Genomic DNA, 19,693 nt, shown 5'->3' on the forward strand with positions numbered 1-19,693 from the left:
GTTGGATAGTCCCTCTCTCACAAGGCCTAGCAGCCAACAAGGTGCTTTACACAGAAACAAGTCTCTGCCACAGACGTTGTTGTAGAACTTACAGGAATATGTCTTTGCCACAGACGATGTTGTAGAACTTCAGGAAACTAAAACTTGTGGAGCACTTGTGTGATACCTGGATGTTTCAGCCAGCTTGGCGATACCCACAAAACAGAATTCACTTAGGTACTTCAGCCCCTCCAGGCTCTTGCTAAGAAGCTAACCCGTATGTGGCCTTCTTCTGAAGAGTCCTCCCCTGATGGCTACGAAGTTACTGGGCCTCTCCAACTACCGGAGACGGCACCAGACCACCTCGGAATCCTTCTTTAGTTTCCTTGCCTCGAGCTAGCCAGCCCCGAGATAACAAGTTGGGTGCATCTGCACCCCAGGCCATAGCCTTCCTGGGGGCTGGTCAGGAGGACAAGGACCATGGAGCCAGAACGTACTTCTGGACCGGAAACCCCGAACCACGTGACATCCGCACCTTAAGTATCTTCTCCCAGAAAGCACAGCAAGAGTGACAATCCCACTGGGCGGGCTCCGAGAGAGAGTAAATTTAAAGCACCCAACTAGACTGTGGTTCCATGCCTGCCAGAAGAGACCGTGCCCCTTGTGGGCAGGCTGAACATCCTGTAGTCTAGTCAGACTGATGCTGAGGTCCAAATTTAGAACAATTGTACCCAAACCAAACTACAGTTCAGGTGTAACATTAACTTTCAAAAACACAGCGCATGCTCTTCAGGAATCAGTGCTACATGTATTTAGCAATTTAAACTGAATGTTTAATTAGGCTTATATGTAAAACCAAAGGTTGTTTTTTTTTTCTGATAAATTGGGGAAGGGTTAGTGCAGAGATTTCTCTTCTATTACTGCTTTGAATCTCTTCAACAGAAACACAGACCACAAAATACCTTCATCGCTCTATTCTAAAGTTTAAAAAACAAAACAAAAAAAACTTGAGTTTAAATTAGAGTAACTCTTTTATTAAATAAGGTTGTAATTTAGTGTTAATAGAAAGTATCTATCTAGTGCAATCTGCAGCCAGTTATGATTTCCGAAAATCTTGTACAAAAATGTTTTGTATACTGATGTTGTACCAAAACGCCTCCAGAAATGTCATCATGTACTGCTTATATAATTGGTTCACTGCAGTCCTTGGCAGTTTTACTTTTATTGCAACACGGGGACTCATCAAGTATCTAATGACAGGAAGGGCAACCCACTTAATATTTTGTAAGTAGGAGGTGAACATCCCTGCCTAATCTATCTGTGGGATTCAATACAATCCTTGCAACATATATAACTGACTAGGAAAGGATTGTTTTTCAGTAAAGGTGGACATATACTGCAACTTAACATTGGATGGTTGTAAATGGCAACTAAAAATGCATTTGTTTTAGAAATGGCGACATCTAATTTGCTTGTATGGTAGATGGCATGACAGCCATGTAGCACAAACTGTACAATTTTATATTGGCAAGTTATGGCAGATTCCATAAGAAGGAATACATGTTATAATCTTGATATGTATTTATAATCAGTGGATCCAGCAAGGACAATCTACAAGAAGTAGTAGCATTAATAGTAGTCAGAAAAATCATATATTTGACCTATTAGCTCTAAAATTCGAAATTCTACTAAAACTTTATGATATTCCATCTGCCAATAATAGAAGCATCTCTCTAGTTAAGCTGACCATAGATGGATTGAAATTCAGCCTGTTCAGCAGGGACTTCTGTTGAATAGGAAATGTTGGAAAACTTCTGTCGATCAGCTGCTGCAGCCAATCTGCTGCAGTTGCTGATCAGTGTATTTTGACAGGGAGTCCCTCTTTCAGAAAACAATGCCTTGCCACCTACCACCTTGCTTGTGTGGATGGAGGAATCAGTTCATTTTAAGGAGGCTGAATGAAAAACACGATTCATCTATGGCCAGTTTTACACATTTAGGCCTCTTGCACACCGTACTGATGTTTAAACATCACTATTTCTGGATGTGATTTCAGGCATTTATGTTGGGTGTATTTGCACACACGCATTAGCAGTTATTTGTGTGTATTCATGCATATTTAAATGAATTTGCATGTATTTGTACGTATTTACTAACTGCCAACACAGATTTTTCTATTTTTATTTACTGATAAATACACAGCACTTGTTTACATGCCTGTGTGCACAGGCACAAATAAATCAATGGGCTGCATTTTAGATATGGTATACAAAATGCTGTATGCCTGAAAACTGAATGTTTTTAGGCAGCACTGTGCAAGAGGCCCCTACACAGTCACTTGAGAGCTGTGCTATATGTATTATTGATCACTGTTAAAGTGATACTAAAGTCTCGTTCTCTGTTATTTTTTTTTTTTTTTATACTTACCTGCTCTGTGAAATGGTTTTACACAGAGCAGCCCAGATCCTCCTTTTCTCATATCCCACATTTTGCCACTCCTGGCCCCTCCTGTTGAGTGCCCCCACAGCAAGCAGTTTGCTATGGGGGCACCAGAGCCATGTTGATCGGGACAAGGGCCTCAACCCCACAACCCTGGCCATTGGTTGTGGGGGTCTGCAGTCAGGGGGCTTATCAGAATCTGGAAGACCCCTTTAACAAGGGGGGCCCACAGATCCAACTATCCCTTATGTGAAGGAGTATGGCGTACATAGTATCCCTGCCCAGTCACCAAAAAAGTGTCAAAAAATATTAAAAACAGACAGTTTTTGACAATTCCTTTATTGTCCCCTGATGTAAATCCATCGTTGGTCCCACCGCACCGCCATCCATTAAGGCAAACCGCTGAATGTCTGACTTGCCATTTGACAGTTATTATATAGGTAAGGGCAGGGCCACCTGGTGATGTCACCTGGTGGCATCACCAACCAAGCATGCAATGGCCTGTGTATTAGTCCGTGTAAAAGTTATAGTCTACAAACTATCGTTTATATATAGTATATTCGAAAACTGATCAGTCCTGATGTACTGACTGCCCATCTCATTTCTTGAAGCCCTAAAATGTCAGGACAGTAAAAATACCTAACAAATTACCCTTTTTTGGAAAGTAGACATTAAAAGGTATTTTAAAAGGAGTAATGGTGAGTTCTCTAAAAAAAATTATTTTTTGGCACAATTTTTTGGAAAAGTAAGAATTTTTTTTCCTACAAAAAACGACACATCTAGTTTTCTGAATAACTATCACATATTTGTAGGCCCTGGAGCACCAGGGAAGTAGAAATACCCACACAATTACCACATTTTGGAGAGTAAATACCCTGTAATATTTCTTAAGAATTTTTTTTGCTGCCACGTTTTTAAAAAATGGGAAAAGAAAATGAAAATGTATTTGTTTACATAAAGCTCACTTTAATAAGATATTTCTGACACAGCATAGGCGTACTTAGAATTATATCCCAAAACACATTGTACTATTCCTCCAGTGTATAGCGATACCCAGGACTTGTTTTCAGCTGCAACATACTTTTGCTAATAGGTGTCTCTCATTCCCATCTCAGAAAGTTGGGCCTTTCAAAAAATGAACAGTATAGTACCTTCAATCAGCCAGGTACTGAACTGAGGGGGAGGCAGAGAGCACAGGACTTGGGAAGACCCCAGGACACCGCTCCCTCCTTTGTTTTCACTTTGCTAGGTGTCTTCACTGTGTGAGGGACCCCTACAACCCCTTTGGCTATGCCACTGAGGGGCACCAAAACTGGTGTGGCAGTGATCAGGGACACTGTGACTGGAGCAATGATGATCAGGGAGGCACACTGATAAAGATAAATATTGTTGGCACAAACCCTCTACCAGTCCAGCATGTTTGAAATGTTGGTATAGGACCGAAGAGCACACTTAGTGACCAATTCACCTAAAGACCTAGTTATAGGAACACAACTCGGCCATTAAAGTGTTTGTTAACCCAAAAAAAAAAAAAATATCCTTTAAATAATGTTATACTGCACAGTGCTTGTGTTGTGTAATTTGACCCCATGTAACACCTGTAATACCTGGCTGATCCTGCCTGGCTATACCCTCCACCCTGTAAACTGACCACGATAATCAGGGATAAATACTGACGCATTTCATCCCACTTGGCTTCAACTCCAGTGGGACAAAACAAGTCAGATTTGCTAGCTCAGCTCCTCACATTACTTTTAATCTTACTTTTAATCTGTGATCACCAGTATATGTATATTATATGTAATATATATACACATCCTATCCGATGTTTGTACTTTTTTAATAAACCTACCTGTTTGATCTACACCATATGGAGGCATTTTTCTTTCCATGATTCTCATACTTTTCATTGGGTGTACATGCCCGTCTACACTATTCACACTTTGGATGACTTGAGTTCCAGCTCCAATCCTTTGTGTGAGAGGTCCAGTGTCCAACATTGGAGTTCCTCTTCTCTGTTCTGCCTGCTTGATTGACCCACTGCCGCTGGCATGTGAGTCCACACCATCCAGTAAGAGTGTTTACCCCTTATATCGGGTGAAGGACGCACTATAACTAGTGACCCAATTGTGGTGTTTAGTTATCCCATATACCTTTGCCTCTGTATTGGACTATACCTCAGAGCCCTTCTCCCAGCGTGGACTACTCCAGCATATTGCGGCATCAATACATCTTTATAAAAACTTTATTTACTATCCAGTGATTTCACTTCTCTATCTGGTTGTCTAGTGAACTTTGCACTTTTGCACCCGGCACTTTAATTTAGCACATGCATTTTATGATATATCTTGCACATGATATATATGTCACTATCATTTTACGCGCTACACTATGTGTTAAAAAATAATAGGAGGGAGAGTACATCACCAGAAACCTAAGGAATACAATTGTACCTGTTTGGATTTATCAACTTATCTGTAAGTAACAAAACATGGGTTTATTTACCGTATTATGCCAAGAGTTCTTCATCACTAGCCTCAATGTACTAACTCTAAAACAGACAAAATTATGACTATGACATCCAGTTATACTTAGCACATTGATGAATTCCTCTACATAGTAATAACTGACTAATGTTTGGTCTCCACAAAGAAGCCTTTGAAATCAAAGTGTGGTAAATGTCACAGGCTCTCACTAAATGTTGTGAGCTGGAAAAATACATAAGAGAAGATCTTTTCTTCTTCACATAGCCACATCAGTGACTGTGTTGGAACTTTTGATGCACTGAAAAGAAAGGGGGTAGACTGTTCAGTGGGGACTGTTAGTTAGCGCTAACATATAGAACTATATGATTAATTAGGATATTATTCATGTTTGCTTTTTTTTTCAAATATTTTCCGCCATTACTGTACATGCACAAAGGTTTACTATGTACAGATGCCCTTTCACGGAGTCTAACGGCTTTTGTTGCAATTTAGGGAGTTTGCCTTCCTTTGGTATTGAACTTATATATATATATATATATATTTTTTTTTTAACATAAAGTTTATTTAACTTTAACAAACAAACAAAATATAAGTCAAATTATAGTACATTTAGACAGGTGTTGTGCATTAATAGGGTATACAGTATTGAGTCAAGTGAGTATAGTAATAGTGAAATACATTGAGGTTGTGTCCATTGAGCATTGAGTGTATTAAGCATTGAATGAAGCATATATAAAACCAAAGGGGAAACCATGGGGGGGGGGGGGGGGGGTCAGGGCCCACTTCACCATCCAGAACATGTCTTCTTAATGGTCAGACCTGCCGTAGGTGAGGGATCAGAGGTTATGGAAGAGATAGACACTTGGGATTGAGGGGGCAGATACATGGGGAGGTCTTATGATTTATACTCAAGGGTCAGGTGTCTAGCTTCTACCCAGTCCGTGCAGATTTTATCAAATTTCTTTGGGCAATTACTCCCTAAATAAGTTAGCTTATAGAGAGGTAACGCTGCATTAATGAGTGAAAGCCAAAGTTGTTTAGGGGTTGAGCCTGGTTCCAGTGGAGGAGTATCTCCTTCCTAGCATATAATGCAGTGTAAAAGACAAACTATTTTTTCCTCTGGGGGGCTTCAAGGAAGTCACATACGCCCAAAAGAAGGGGAATAGGACTGTTTGAGACATTCAGCTTTCCTATGGAATTAATATCGTCCAGGACCACCATCCAGAAACTCCCTATCCTTGGACAGGCCCACACTATATGGAAGAAATCTGCGTTATCCGATCTGCACTTGGGACACACTGCTGATCTGTCTGGATATATTTTTGCTAAGCGTGCGGGAGTAGTGGGAGCGATGTAAAAATTTCAGTTGGGTAAATCTATCTCTGGACCAGATGGTCAAAGTCAGTTACTGTTGTATCCCCTCCTCCCAGTCATCATCAGCCAATTCAGGGATGTCACGCTGCCAACACGTAAACAATTGGGAAACCTTAGATGTGTCCAACAGTGCAAGCATGTTATAAATAGTTGAGAGCGTTTTGCTACGTTCAGGGGATCGGAGCTCCCTTTCCAAGTCTGACATCTGTAGGGTAAATGAGTTGGGGAACTGGGAGCAGAAAGCGTGGCGTATTTGGAGATATCTAAAGAACATTTGGTTTGGGAGACCTCTGAGGCTCTTCAGGGTGTCAAATGATGTCAACTGTCCCTGGGACACTATATCTCCTAAGGTTATGATCCCGTATCTAGCTCACACAATTGGGCCTGGGATAGTGTGAAAATGGGAGAGTTTCAGATTGCCTCAGGAGACCATGTATTTTGTTTCAAAAATTTCAGACTGACAGCATCCCGAACTCTGAGCCCTTGTACACATGGTTGGAAATTCCGATGGAAAATGTCCGATTGGACCGCGTTGTCAGATGATCCCACCGTGTGTGGGCTCCATCTGCCCTTTTCCATTGGACCAACAAAGTTTGATAGCTGGATATAAAATTTTCTGACAACATGATCCGATCAGACTTTGTCCGATTGTTTGTAGAGAATTCCGATCGGACAAAGTGCCACGCATTCTCAGATCAAATTATGAGACCACAGCTATTGACTACTAGCCTGAACGTAGTCCCATCGTAACGAACGAACGTCATCACATTCCGAACGATCGGATTTTCCAACAATTTTGTCAGAACGTGTGTATATAACACCAGTTTCTGACAAAATCCGTCGGAAAAAATCAGACGGATTTTGTGGTCGGAATGTCCGACCATGTGTACAAGGGCTAAGAGTCGTCTTCATAGGAGGATTCACCTTTGGATTAGATCGGGGGACTCTGTGTATGAGATTTCTCAATTCAGAATAGGAACCTATCAGTGCAGCCTCCACAGTGGATGCTGGGTTAGCAGGTTCCTCCGCCAGCCACCACTTAAAGAGGGATTCCACCTACAAAAAAATATTAAAAGCCAGCAGCTATAAATACTACAGCTGCTGACGTTTAATAAATAGACACTCACCTGTCCCAGGGCCCGACGACGTCGGCAGCCTGAGACCGATTGATCGCTCGACTCTCGGCTGCTGCCGCCGGCATTCTCGGTGAGGGAATCAGGAAGTGAAGCTTTGCGGCTTCACTTCCCGGTTCCCTACTGCGCATGCGCGAGTTGCGCAGCACATTGGGAATGGTCCGCGCTGCCTCTGGGACCTGTGTGTCCCAGCAGACAGCACGCCGAGACAGGAAACAGCATAGACTCCCGTGAGTGTCTATGCCCGGAAGTGGGTGCAAATACTTGTCTTAGCCCTTGTACACATGGTCGGACATTCCGACGGAAAATGTCCGATCGGACCGTGTTGATGGATAATCCGACCGTGTGTGGGCTATATCTGACTTTTTCCGCCAGAATGTCCGACCAACAAAGTTTGAGAGCTGGATATAAAAATTTTCCGACAACATGATCCAATCGAACTTTGATTGTCTGTAGAGAATTCCGATCGGACAAAGTGCCACGCATGCTCAGATCAAATTCCTAGACCAAAGCTATTGGCTACTAGCCTGAACATAGTCCCGTCGTAGCGAACGAACGTCATCACGTTCCGAACGATTGGATTTTCCAACAACTTTGTCCGACCATGTGTATGCAACACCAGTTTCGGACAAAATGCATCTGACAAAATCTGATGGATTTTGTTGTTGTAATGTCCGACCGTGTGTACAAGGGCTTAGACAGGTATCTGCACCCCACTCCCCCCTGAAAGGTGCCAACTGTGACACCGGAGGGGGGGAGGGTTCCGATGAGTGGAACTTCCACTTTAGGGTGGAACCCCGCTTTAAGCGTCACTAGGACCACAGCCCAGTAGTATTTTAAACTCCCTGGCGGTATGATTATTTCAGATTTTAGGTGCTGAAAGAGGTACAATTATTTTGCATGAAAATTTGGCGTTCTATATTGTAGTCCTGTAATTCTTAGGAATAACTCACTTAAATCTGTCTTAAACCAGAGTCTAGTAGACATCACGGGTATGATAAATTTTGAAAAATGAAATCATAAATTATAATATAATAAATAACTATAAATAATTATACCAAATAATAACATAACAATAATAAAAAATATTCAATAATATAATCAAATCAAAAACACTGAAATTTGCTCAGTTGCAGAATTGTCGCTGTCATTACTTTTCAGTATTTGATGATCGGATCTCCCCACAAATTGCTATTGATCAAGTCTGCGAGTGATTCTAATTTATTATCGCTGTTTTCTAGCTGGTCTAAAACCATTTTTGATGTAAAGGGACAGTTTTGGTTGCTATGGACAATCTCCAGTTTCCAGGCATAAAGAAAAGTTTTTATAATATAAAACTACATGCAGAGCACTGGACAGAACACTAGGGACAAAGGAGATGTGAAATTATTACATACAGCAATGTAATCTGTAAGTTTTACTTTTTGAATTTGGCGCCGTTCTCTGTCCCCATGCGTCGCAACGCTCGCAGGGAAAGGAGCCCGGCGATGTGATAGATCGAGCGGAGGACGGCTCGCTTGTACAGCGGGGGGACATCGCTGGATCCAGGGGACAAGGTAAGTAAGCTCATCCTAGATCCAGCGATGCGGTCCCAAGTCTGGCTCGGGGGTTACCGCTAATGGTACTAAATTTTCACCCCAAGCCAGACTCGGGAATACCGCCAGGGGGGTTAATAAACATGGAAGTGCCAAAACTCCTAGTGTGACTGGGAGTTGTAAAGTTGTTTTCGCTATCCTACGGACCTTCCCATTCCAGATAAAAGAGATGATGATAATGTCCAGCTTATTAAAAAAGGAAATAGGTATGGGAACTGGAGTCTGTCTAAAGAGATAATTGAATCTAGGGAGGATTGACATCTCAATTCAATTCACTCGTCCTACTGGAGTAAGGGGGAGGGACCTCCATGTTGTGCACCAGTGGATTACCTGAAATACCACGGGGTTAGATTGAGGACAATAAACTGGCGGAGGTCCCTATGTATCTCTACTCCCAGGTATCTGAACTGGGACACCCGTTTGAGCTGCCCGTCTGAGTGTAGACAGTTCCAGAGTGGAGTGGAAACAAGACAGATTTTCTCCAGTTTATGCATATTCAGCAATATTGCCCACATCGGTCTATAACCCAGAGTGCCTGTTTTAGGGAAATTCCGTCATCTCTGAGGTACATTAGGGTGTCATCTGCGTATAGTGACACTTTTTCTTGAAAGGGACCTATTTCTATACCTTGTATTTGGGGGGCAGATCTGATAAGGATAGCCATGGGTTCTATTGCCAGTGCAAAAAGCCCTGGTGACAGAGGGCAGCCCTGTTTTGTTCCCCTTCTCAGCGGGAAAGGTAAGGAGAGAACAGTTCCAGTACGCACCCTGGCTGTTGGAGATCTGTACACAGCCTCAACCCAGGAGATGAAGATGGGCCCAAAGCCAAATCTGCGGATGTCCTCCCATAGATAGTTCCATTCCACTGAATCAAAAGCTTTTTCTGCATCCAGGGAGGCTTCTACCACATTATCAACATCTCCAGCCCATCTCCAGGTCAAGACCGCATACAGTCTCCGAAGATTAATATCTGTTCCCTTGCCCAGCATGAAGCCCGGTTGATCTTCATGGATTAAAGTATTACTTCATTAAGGCATCTAGCGAGAATTTTTGTCAATATTTTGGCATCCGAATTTAAAAGGGAAATAGGCTTATAAGTCAAGCATTGTTGGGCGTCCTTCCCATGTAGCACCACAATTAAGGCTTGTGCCATGGATGGGGGGAGGGCATCCGCCTTTAGTGTCTTTGGGAACATATTATGTAATCTAGGTGCTACATCCTCCATGTACTGTTTATAAAACTCAGGTGGAAACCCATCCGTACCTGGAGTCTTACCTGGTTGTAGGGAGCCCAATGCTAACTGTACCTCCTCTAGCGTGATTGGGCTATCCAGGGTTTCCCTTGCACCCGGGGTAAAAGTTGGGAACATCCCGGTGAGGTGGCCATATTCTGTCGGTTGTAGGCGTCATCGTTTGTATATTACAGATCGGTGGTGAGTGGTCAGATATGCCCCTGGGAAGGACCCTAATTTCCCTAATCTTGTGCAGCATGCTGACACTAGCATAGATGAGGTCAATGCGAGACAATGGTGTTGTGTGAGTGGGAGTGGCAGGTGTAGGAGCTCTCTGCGGGGTATTTCTATCTCCACACATCTTCCAAGCCAAACAGTCCCGCCCATCTAGAGAGGGTCGAGTCCGTAGCAGGGTCTGGGGTGAGTCTGTCCAAGGAAGGGTTCAGAGCAATATTAAAGTGCCCCGCCAGAAGGACATTATCTGTGGGGTATTGGGCCAGTAGGGGGATAATACCATTTCAACCATTTCTATACATGCATGAATCAGGACATACCTTCCCCCAGGGTCCAACTTAACATCTAGTAGCTCAAAATTAAGGGCCTTGTGGATCAAGATACTAACTCCATGGGAGCATCCCGAGTAGGTAGCATGGAAATGCCGCCCTACCCAGGGACGTCTAAGGCTTAGAACTTTACTTCCCACTATTTGTGTCTCCTGTAGGATACATATGTGGGGGTTGTATTTTTTAAGGAATGCAAATACTAGGGAAGGTTTAATTATATTATTAAGGCCCATTCCAGGAAAGGACCTTTAGTGAGGCCATGGTTTGGAGGGGTAGGAATAGCTAATGGATAATTCAGAATGAGCTGGACCCTGAGAGAGCGGCACAGCCACTGGTGTACTGTCAGTACAGGCCCACCACGCACAAAAACTATTTAGCAGCAATGCCTCAGGCAACCACATTTGCAGTGTACATTCACTACCACATATCTGTCTGATATAAAAGAGATTAACACAAAAAAAAAAAAATTACCACCCATCCCATCCCTCCCCTCACCCTGCTGAACATAGCACTGGGTGTCTAAGTACCCAAACCAAACTAAACAAGAAATCAAACAACCCAGATAGGAAGGTCTCCTATGGGGGCAGTGCATCACAGATAGCACACCAGGGGCACACTTTCTACCAAGGGGGGTGGGGGAGCAGGAGGCTCTGCATAGCGCTTTTTCTGGAGGCATCACAAAAGTAAGGGATCACAACTTGAGTAATCTAAAATCTAACGCCACATGGTGAGCAGTAACTTTCTTTTCACTAAGGGCTCCAACTTGGTTGCATTGTCTTTTAAGGCATCCACACACAGTTTACATCACTAATCAAAAGGCAGCTCCAGCCGGCAGTGTGCACAGGAGGACCCATCAGATCAGTGAGCCAGGCAGGCATGGTCAGGTGGCAAACATCCCAGGGCTCTAGGATTAATAAGTATTGTCAGGTGCTTGTAAAGGTGCCAGATTCACCAAAATGGGAATAAACTGGAGGGGAGAACCGTGGTACCATAGGGAAAAACATGAGGGGGTATCGGGTCCCCTAATCGGGGAAAGTAAAGTGGTTGGAAGTGGAAGAGAAGCAGTACTGACCTCAGGCAGCCATGTTAGCAGTCCCGGGGAAGGGATTCAATCCAGCGGGATGCAAAGAACTTAGTAGTCTCCTCATACACTATCCGCAGATGAGCTGGAAACCTCATATTGTATTTCAGACCTTTGGTGCGGAGCTGGGCCTTAACCTGGTAAAAAGTGTGCCGGAGCCGCTGTATTTCCATTGAGTAATCTGGGAACAACATTGTTTTAGCATTCTCATGGCGTAGCTCTCCCGTCTTCCTCGCCTCCCTTAGGACAAAATCTCGGTCACAGAAGTTTAACAATCGGAAAATTAATGTTCTCTGGGGTTCCCCAGGCGGACCCCCGACTGATGGCATATTGTGCGCTCATTCGATTGCGAAGTAGGGGGAGAAGGCAGCTTATGGCAAGAGTGTGCACAGCAGTTGTTTGGTATAGGTTGCTGGATCTTGGCCCTCAACCCACTCCGGGAGACCCACCAGGCGAAGGTTATTTCTCCGATTTCTGTTTTCCTGGTCCATTGCTTTCATTTTTACTTGTAGGGTGCAGAGGGAATCGCCATGTGCCTGGATCGTGTCTTCCGTGTCTCTTACCCTCTGCTCTGCCTCAGAGCGTCTGTCACTGTATTTATCCATGTCACATCTAATCAGACCCATCTCCATCTGCATCTGTTCTATCTTTGTCATTAGTGTGATCTGGCAGACCGTGATGGCCTACATAAGGGCAGAAAACTGTTCATTCCCCATAGGAGATGGCTCCGGCTGTCCAGTTTGGGATGCCATATTGGAAAGGTATGACACACGTGGGTCCCAGGGAGAGGGTGGGGTTTTCTGAGCCCATTGCAGCTAGCATTCAGAACCCGGAGTTCCCCCTTCTCATGCCCAGAGGTAAACAGCTCCACTGCAGAAGGTTAACAGTAATATAGGTCCTTGCCAGCCAGATAATTAACGCCATCCAAGTGCGGAGCTCCAGCCACACACGTCTGCCTGGGTCACCATCTTGACCACGCCCCCATTGAACTTATAGTTAGCGAAACAGACAGGCAGCTAGCATTTTCAAGAAGGAGAGCAGGCATGGCAGCTTTTATATGTACTGTACATGAGCCCATTCCAAAACAGGCCATGTTGGAAATATAAAAATAATTGCTAAAGAATGTCTTATTTATTACAGGTACTTATATAGCACCATCAACAATTTACACAGCGTCACGGGGGGGGGGGGGGGGGGTGGGGTGCGGGACGCACCCGTGTGACACCCGCCAGAGGGGTAGAGGGGATTTCACCCATGGGTAGCGGCACCACTATCACCACCCGCTGCCCTGCTCCTCTCTGACCTTGAGGCTGTGTCCCTCAGCAGAGCGGACCATAGCCACCTCTTCTCTGTTTACATTCAAAGAGGAGGAGTCTGCGGAACACACCCCAATGTGTGTATCCACCCACCCTGTTCTGAGGTCTGTAAACTATTATATGTAGATGGACATGTGTGGGGGGGGGTCGTTATGGGAGAGGAGAGGGGTGTCTATACTGATGGGGGGGTTCTGTACTGAGGGGTGGAGATTCTATACTGATGGGGGGTCTGCACTGAGGGGGGGGATTCTATACTGATGTTGGGGTCTGCACTAAGAGGGGGGATTCTATACTGATGGGGGGTCTGAACTAAGGGGAATTCTATACTAATGGGGGTCTGTACTAAGGGGGACTTTTATACTGATGGGTGGTCTGCACTAAGAGGGAGGGATTATATACTGATTGGGAGGTCTGCATTGAAGAGGGGGTGTCTATACTGATGGGGGGTCTGCACTGAGGGGGGTATCTATATTAATGGGGGGATCTACACTGAGGGGGGTGTCTGTATTGATGGGAAGGGTCTACACTGAGGGAGGGGTCTGTATTTAGTGAGGGGGTCTGTACTGATTGGGGAGGGCTATACTGAGTGGGAGGTCTATATTGATGGAGGGGGTCTGTACTTAGTGAGGGAGTTTTATACTGAGGGAGGGGGATCTATACTGCGGGGGGGGGGGGGGGTCTGTAGTTAGTGGAAAGGGGTCTGTACTGAGGGAGGACTATAGTTGGTGGAGGGGGGGGGGGGTGACATACATTTTTTCCACACCAGGTGACACCAACCCTAGTGATGCCACTGGATATATATTGGACATTCACATCAGTATGTGCCCTTAAAGAGGAAGTAAACCCTGATGGGTTTACTTCCTCTTTCCTCTTTTCAGGAGCCAGTGATGTCACCGCTGTCCCCTGTAGTCTGGCGCATCCATCTTCTCGTTGGGTCTCGCCGCTCCGCCGGTCATTCGGCGAAGCCGCAATGACGTCACTCCCGCGCAAGCGCACGGGAGCCGCCACGCGCGGCATATTCGCCGTTGACAGCGCCGCGCTCAGTGCGCCTGCGCGCCGCTGTCTACAGCGCATGTGCCGTAGACAGCGGTGCCTGTCTTTTGGCAAATATCTCCTAAATCGTGTAGGTTTAGGAGATATTTCTTGGACCTACAGGTAAGCCTTAATCTAGGCTTACCTGTAGGTCAAAGTGTGTTGTAAGGGTTTACAACCACTTTAAGGAGCTTACAATCTAATGTCCCTAATTTAGAGACATGCTAAGGCCAACTTAGACAGAAGCCAATTAACCTATCAGCATGTCTTTGTAGTGAAGGAGGAAACCCACACAGTCATAGTGAGAACATGCAAACTTCATGCAAAAGATGCTGCGGTTGGGATTCAACCCGACAAACCTGGTGCTGTCAGGTGGAAGTGCTAACCAATTAGCTACTGTGCTGCCACATAGTCTCAGTGAATAGTTTGCAGTATGTGCAGTGGATGATTGCTGAGGATATGACAGTGGGTAGTATGTGTATTAGAGGAGCACAGAGGGTATGATAGCAGACATTATATGCAGGAGAGAAGGGCAGAGGGTTGAGAATGGGCAGTATGTGCAGGGGAGGATAATATAGGGTATGGCAATGGGTAGTATGTGTAGGAGAGGAATGCTGAGGATATAACAGTGGCTAGTGAGTAAAGGAGAGTAATGCTGAGAATAGGACAGTGGCTAGTATGTGTAGAAGAGGAATGGTGAGGATATGACAGTGGGTAGTATGTGTAGGAGAGTAATGCTGAGCATATGACAATGGGTAGTATGTGCAGGGGAGGGATGCACTAGGCTCTAGGACTGGCTGCTGAGGGCAAATGAACATGAGCTGTGGACTTTCCACTGAGTGTTGAGGAGTTATAACATATGAGCTGAGAAATTTGTACAGTTCACAGAGGGTTTCATGTGCACACACACACCCATTGCATAATTGTCACCTAGTGGTTAATTTCTCTTTGGAGCTTAAAACTGGCTAAAAAACCCTGGGTACTGAAGTGGTCACCTTACTGGTGGTGTCTATACTGGTAAGTGAATTGTGTATACCGGGGCCAGGTTACATAAGAGAGACAAATGCATGTCCTAACACACACAAATGCACACACCCAGCACAATTCATGAGAAAGCAATGAAAACGTTTAGGCCTCATATGCACATGGGCACCTGGGACTGTATGATGTAAAAGTCAGATGCACAGGTGTTGTATACAACCGCTAATAGAAATCTATGGCTGTACGTGGGTATACCCTGACACTTGCATAAACACACACATGACAGAGTGTGTCTAGGGGTGTATGCCAATACTTGTCCAGGTTTTTGCGGGTTTATGCAAGTATCGGCGTACAACTGTGTACAGTCATTGATTTTTATAGGCAGATATAGACAGCACCTGTGGCTCCCTGGTGGGGAAGTATGACTAGAGTTTACATCAAATGGCTCCAGCGCCCCATGTGCATGAGGCCTTACTTCTGCAGAGGGGTAGAGACTGCTGCTGAAGTGAGTTTCATTTTGAGTGCTAAACTTCCAAACTGTTGGGGATATGGATCAATTTTATCGCACAGCAAGGCAATGCTACAAGAGAAACAAGACAGATTTTTACACTGATTTATTGTAGTATTGCAGCTTGATGCTACAGTTCTCATTTAGCTACTCTAAAGTAGCTCTGCAATAGAATAAAACATGTCCCTGACCACCTTCTAATTGTGTTTCAGTGTAATTCTGTCTCATTTTGTCTCATCTTGTTGAAAATATGGTTGTGATTGTCTGAGACACAGCAGCAGGCGCCATTGATTTCCAGCTGCTGTCAATCAGTCAGTGAGCCAATGAGAAAAGAGGGGGCAGGGGAGCCGAGCCACATCTAAATGGACACACAGAGCAGTGGCTTGCATTGGGTGCCCCCATAGTAAGCTGCTTGCTGTGAGGGCACTCACAGGAGGGAGGGGCCAGGAACACCAGCAAGGAGGATCTTGGCGTCCCTACAAAACCACTACACAGAGCAAGTAAGTATAACATGTTTGTTATTTTTAAACCAAAAAAAAAAAAAGAGACTTTAATTGAACAAACTGAAGTTAGAAGCTGATTGGCTACCATGCACAGTTGCACCAGATTCTATGTGCTCCAGTTTTCATAAATCTCCCTCTATGTGACATATCGCTAGTGTTAACTGTTATAGACCTGTACTAAACTGTTTTCATTGGCTGCTCAGGATTAGGGATGGGCTTTATGCTCGGGTCGAACATGAGTTTGGTTTGAACATTGGCTGTTCGCCCGTTCGCCGAATAGCGAACAATTTTGGGTGTTCGCGGCAAATTCGAAAGCCGCGGAACACCTTTTAAAAGTCTATGGGAGAAATCAAAAGTGCTAATTTTAAAGATTATTATGCAAGTTATTGTCATAAAAAGTGTTTGGGGACCTGGGTCCTGCCCCAGGGGACATGTATCAATGAAAGCCGTTTAAATAAAAGTGTAATATTCCTTTAAATTTCGTACCTGGGGGGGTGTCTATAGTATGCCTGTAAAAGGGTGCATGTTTCCCGTGTTTAGAACAATCTAAGAGCAAAATGACATTTCTAAAGGAAAAAAGTCATTTAAAACTACTTGATAATGAATTGTCGGTCCCGGCAAAATACATAAAAGTCATTGAAAAAACCGGCCTACCCTCAAGGAGCCCACAATCCAGGGTCCCTATTCATATACTAGGGCCAATTTTGGACAGAAGCCAATTAACCTACCTGCATGTCTTTGGAGTGTGAGAGGAAACCAGCGTACCCGGAGGAAACCCACGCAGGCACAGGGAGAACATGCAAACTCCAGGCAGGTAGTGTCATGGTTGGGATTCAAATCAGCGACCCTTTTTACTGCTAGGCGAAGGTGCTAACCACTACACCACTGCGCTGCCCAATGTTGATTAGGGGGAAGGGCCTCATCCTCACAACTCTTGCGCGGTGGTTGTGGGGGTCGTCTGTGGGTGGGGGGCTTATCGGAATCTGGAAGCCCCCTTTAACAAGGGGATCCCCAGATCCCGCTCCTCCGTGTGAATTGGTAATGGGGTACAAATATACCCCTACCATTTCACAAAAAGTGTCACAAATGTTAAAAAAGACAATAGCCGGTTTTTAACAATTCCTTTATTAATGTCTTCTTTTTTCCCCGCTTCTTCTTCCATCTTCTTCTGGTCTTCCTTCGGTTTTCTTCTTCTTCCTCCATCTTGTTCTTCTCCCGCTTCTTCCTCTATTTTCCTCTGTTTCTTCCTCTGGTCTTCTTGCCTGGCATCTTCCTCTGGCTTTTTCTTCCCCGCATCATCCTCCGAATGATCCGCCTCAATGTGAGTCTCCTGCTGTGTGACGCTTCTGTTCTTGTGACAGCTCTTATATAAAGGAGGGTGGGGCCACCCGGTGACCCTGCTCCCCTTCTGACGCACGGGGACTTCCCTATGGCTTTCCCCGTGGTGTCAGAGGGGGGGGGTCACCCCTTCAGGTCTGGTATGGATTTTGAGGGGGGCCCCCACATTTTTTTTTTTCAAATTTTGGTTTGGGGTTTCCCCTGTGGGAGAATCCCATGCCATTTTTTTAAAATGACTTTTATGTATATTACCAGGACCGACAATTCACTATAGCCGCTGATAGTTTTAAATGACTTTTTTCCTTTAGAAATTTCATTTTGCTCTCAGACTGTTGTAAACACTGGAAACATGCGCCTCTTTACAGGCATACTATAGACACCCACCAGGTACGAAATTTTAAGGAATATTACACTTTTATCATTTCACTTTAAGCATTATTAAAATCACTGCTCCCGAAAAAACAGCCATTTTTTTAAACTTTTTTTGCATTGATACATGTCCCCTGGGGCAGGACCCGGGTCCCCAAACACTTTTTATGACAATAACTTGCATATAAGCCTTTAAAATTGGCACTTTTGATTATTCATGTTATGGTGTTCGGATCATCCCTACCCAGGATTGAAGGCTTGCAAATATATATAAAAAAAACTTGTCACAAGGGGGCCCCTAGATCCCGCCCCCCATGTAATGAGTATGGGGTACATAGTACCCCTACTCGTTCACCAAAAAAGTGTTAAAAAGTAATAAAAAGACAGACAGTTTTTGACAGTTCCTTTATTTAAAAAAAAAAAAACTGTTTCCCCCTGATGTAAATCGTCAATAACGCGGCCCACCGCACCCAAAAAAGAAAAAAAAAAGACCATTCATGAAGGGGGAGGCTTATTAAAGGGAGCTTCCAGATTCTGATAAGCCCCCTGCCCGTATACCCACAAAACCACAGCCCAGGGTTGTGGGGAAGATACCCTTGTCCCCATCAACACAGGGACAAAGTACTTTGAGGAGGTGGATCAGAGCCCCCCCTGCCTCAAAGCACCCACCCATGTTGAAGGCATATGGCCTGGTATGGTTTAGTAGGGGGCCCCCCTCCCGACCCCACTCGCCATTTTTTTTCTAAATGTTATCGTGGGTTTCTTTTCAATTTTTTTTTTGTAATCTACAAATTTGGGTGTTGAATGAAGAAGCCAAAAACGTATGCTCAGGCCTAACCACTCTCCCAACACTACTTGATATATGTCCTCCTATGTGTCCAGACTCCATGAACATTTTTTATTGGGAGGACAGGAACATTGTTCAACATCCAATGTGTGTTAGGTCTCAAGCACATGGGAGAAAGAAAGAGACTGAAAATATTGGAAGCATAAAATTACAAACATTTTCCTGTTCATAGGAGGCTGTACGTGCTGTGTACAACTACTCACTGGTATGACGGACGGAGGGGGGGTGGCCCCTCAATTGTGACAAAACGTCCTTGTTTTGAAAATACATCAGATGCGCACAAAAGCGTCAGCGTTTACAAGAGTACAGCCGCATGCAGGCATAACTTGTTTGGCAGGTTTGTAAGTGGGGGTTTGTATCCTTTTAGTCTTAAGTCTTAATAAAGTTCAGCCTTATATGTTCCACAATTGGAAGAGCCTGGAGCAGCGTCTGATTGGAAATGGCTATCTTTGGTATACTAAGATGTACGCCTGTAGCCTGAGGAAGTTGACCCTTCGGGGTTGGCCCACAACAGACTGTATTGGGGAACCCACCTTTGAGGGACCTGTAGTGAGGAGGATGGGAGTGTTGGATGTCTATATTATGTTAATGTTGAATCTACACGGTAGCAAGTTCCCGATGTTGGAAGTGATCGTATTGTTTGGAACTGTTATCATGCTTTTGTCACTGCTGGGACTCAGGCTAGGAGAATGTAAGTAATCTAAATTGCTGGAGTCTTTCCTGATTACATTTTGGTTCCTGTGCATGCAGAAGATGGAAAGTGTACACCTGCTAATGCTAACAGGCTCTATGGGGCCCCTGCAGCACCCCAGATGCTGTAAAACACCCGGAATTTTATGCCCTACATATTTTCAGCCTTTAACCTGCCTGTGTGCATGAGGCCTTATTATAGAGGAGTCTTTGGAAGGGAATAAAAAAG

General features: G+C 44.5%; 1 protein-coding gene across 1 annotated transcript in view; it reads left to right on the plus strand.

Annotated features, from left to right (window-relative positions):
• OLFML2A (olfactomedin like 2A) overlaps positions 1–19,693 on the plus strand; it is a 374,838-nt gene that overhangs the window by 206,971 nt on the left and 148,174 nt on the right. The gene's annotated exons all lie outside the window — the stretch shown is intronic.

The sequence above is a fragment of the Lithobates pipiens genome, unplaced genomic scaffold (genome assembly GCF_037356315.1).
Source record: "Lithobates pipiens isolate NorthernLeopardFrog02 unplaced genomic scaffold, aLitPip1_a1.2 Scaffold_1, whole genome shotgun sequence".
Classification (NCBI taxonomy): Eukaryota; Metazoa; Chordata; class Amphibia; order Anura; family Ranidae; genus Lithobates; species Lithobates pipiens.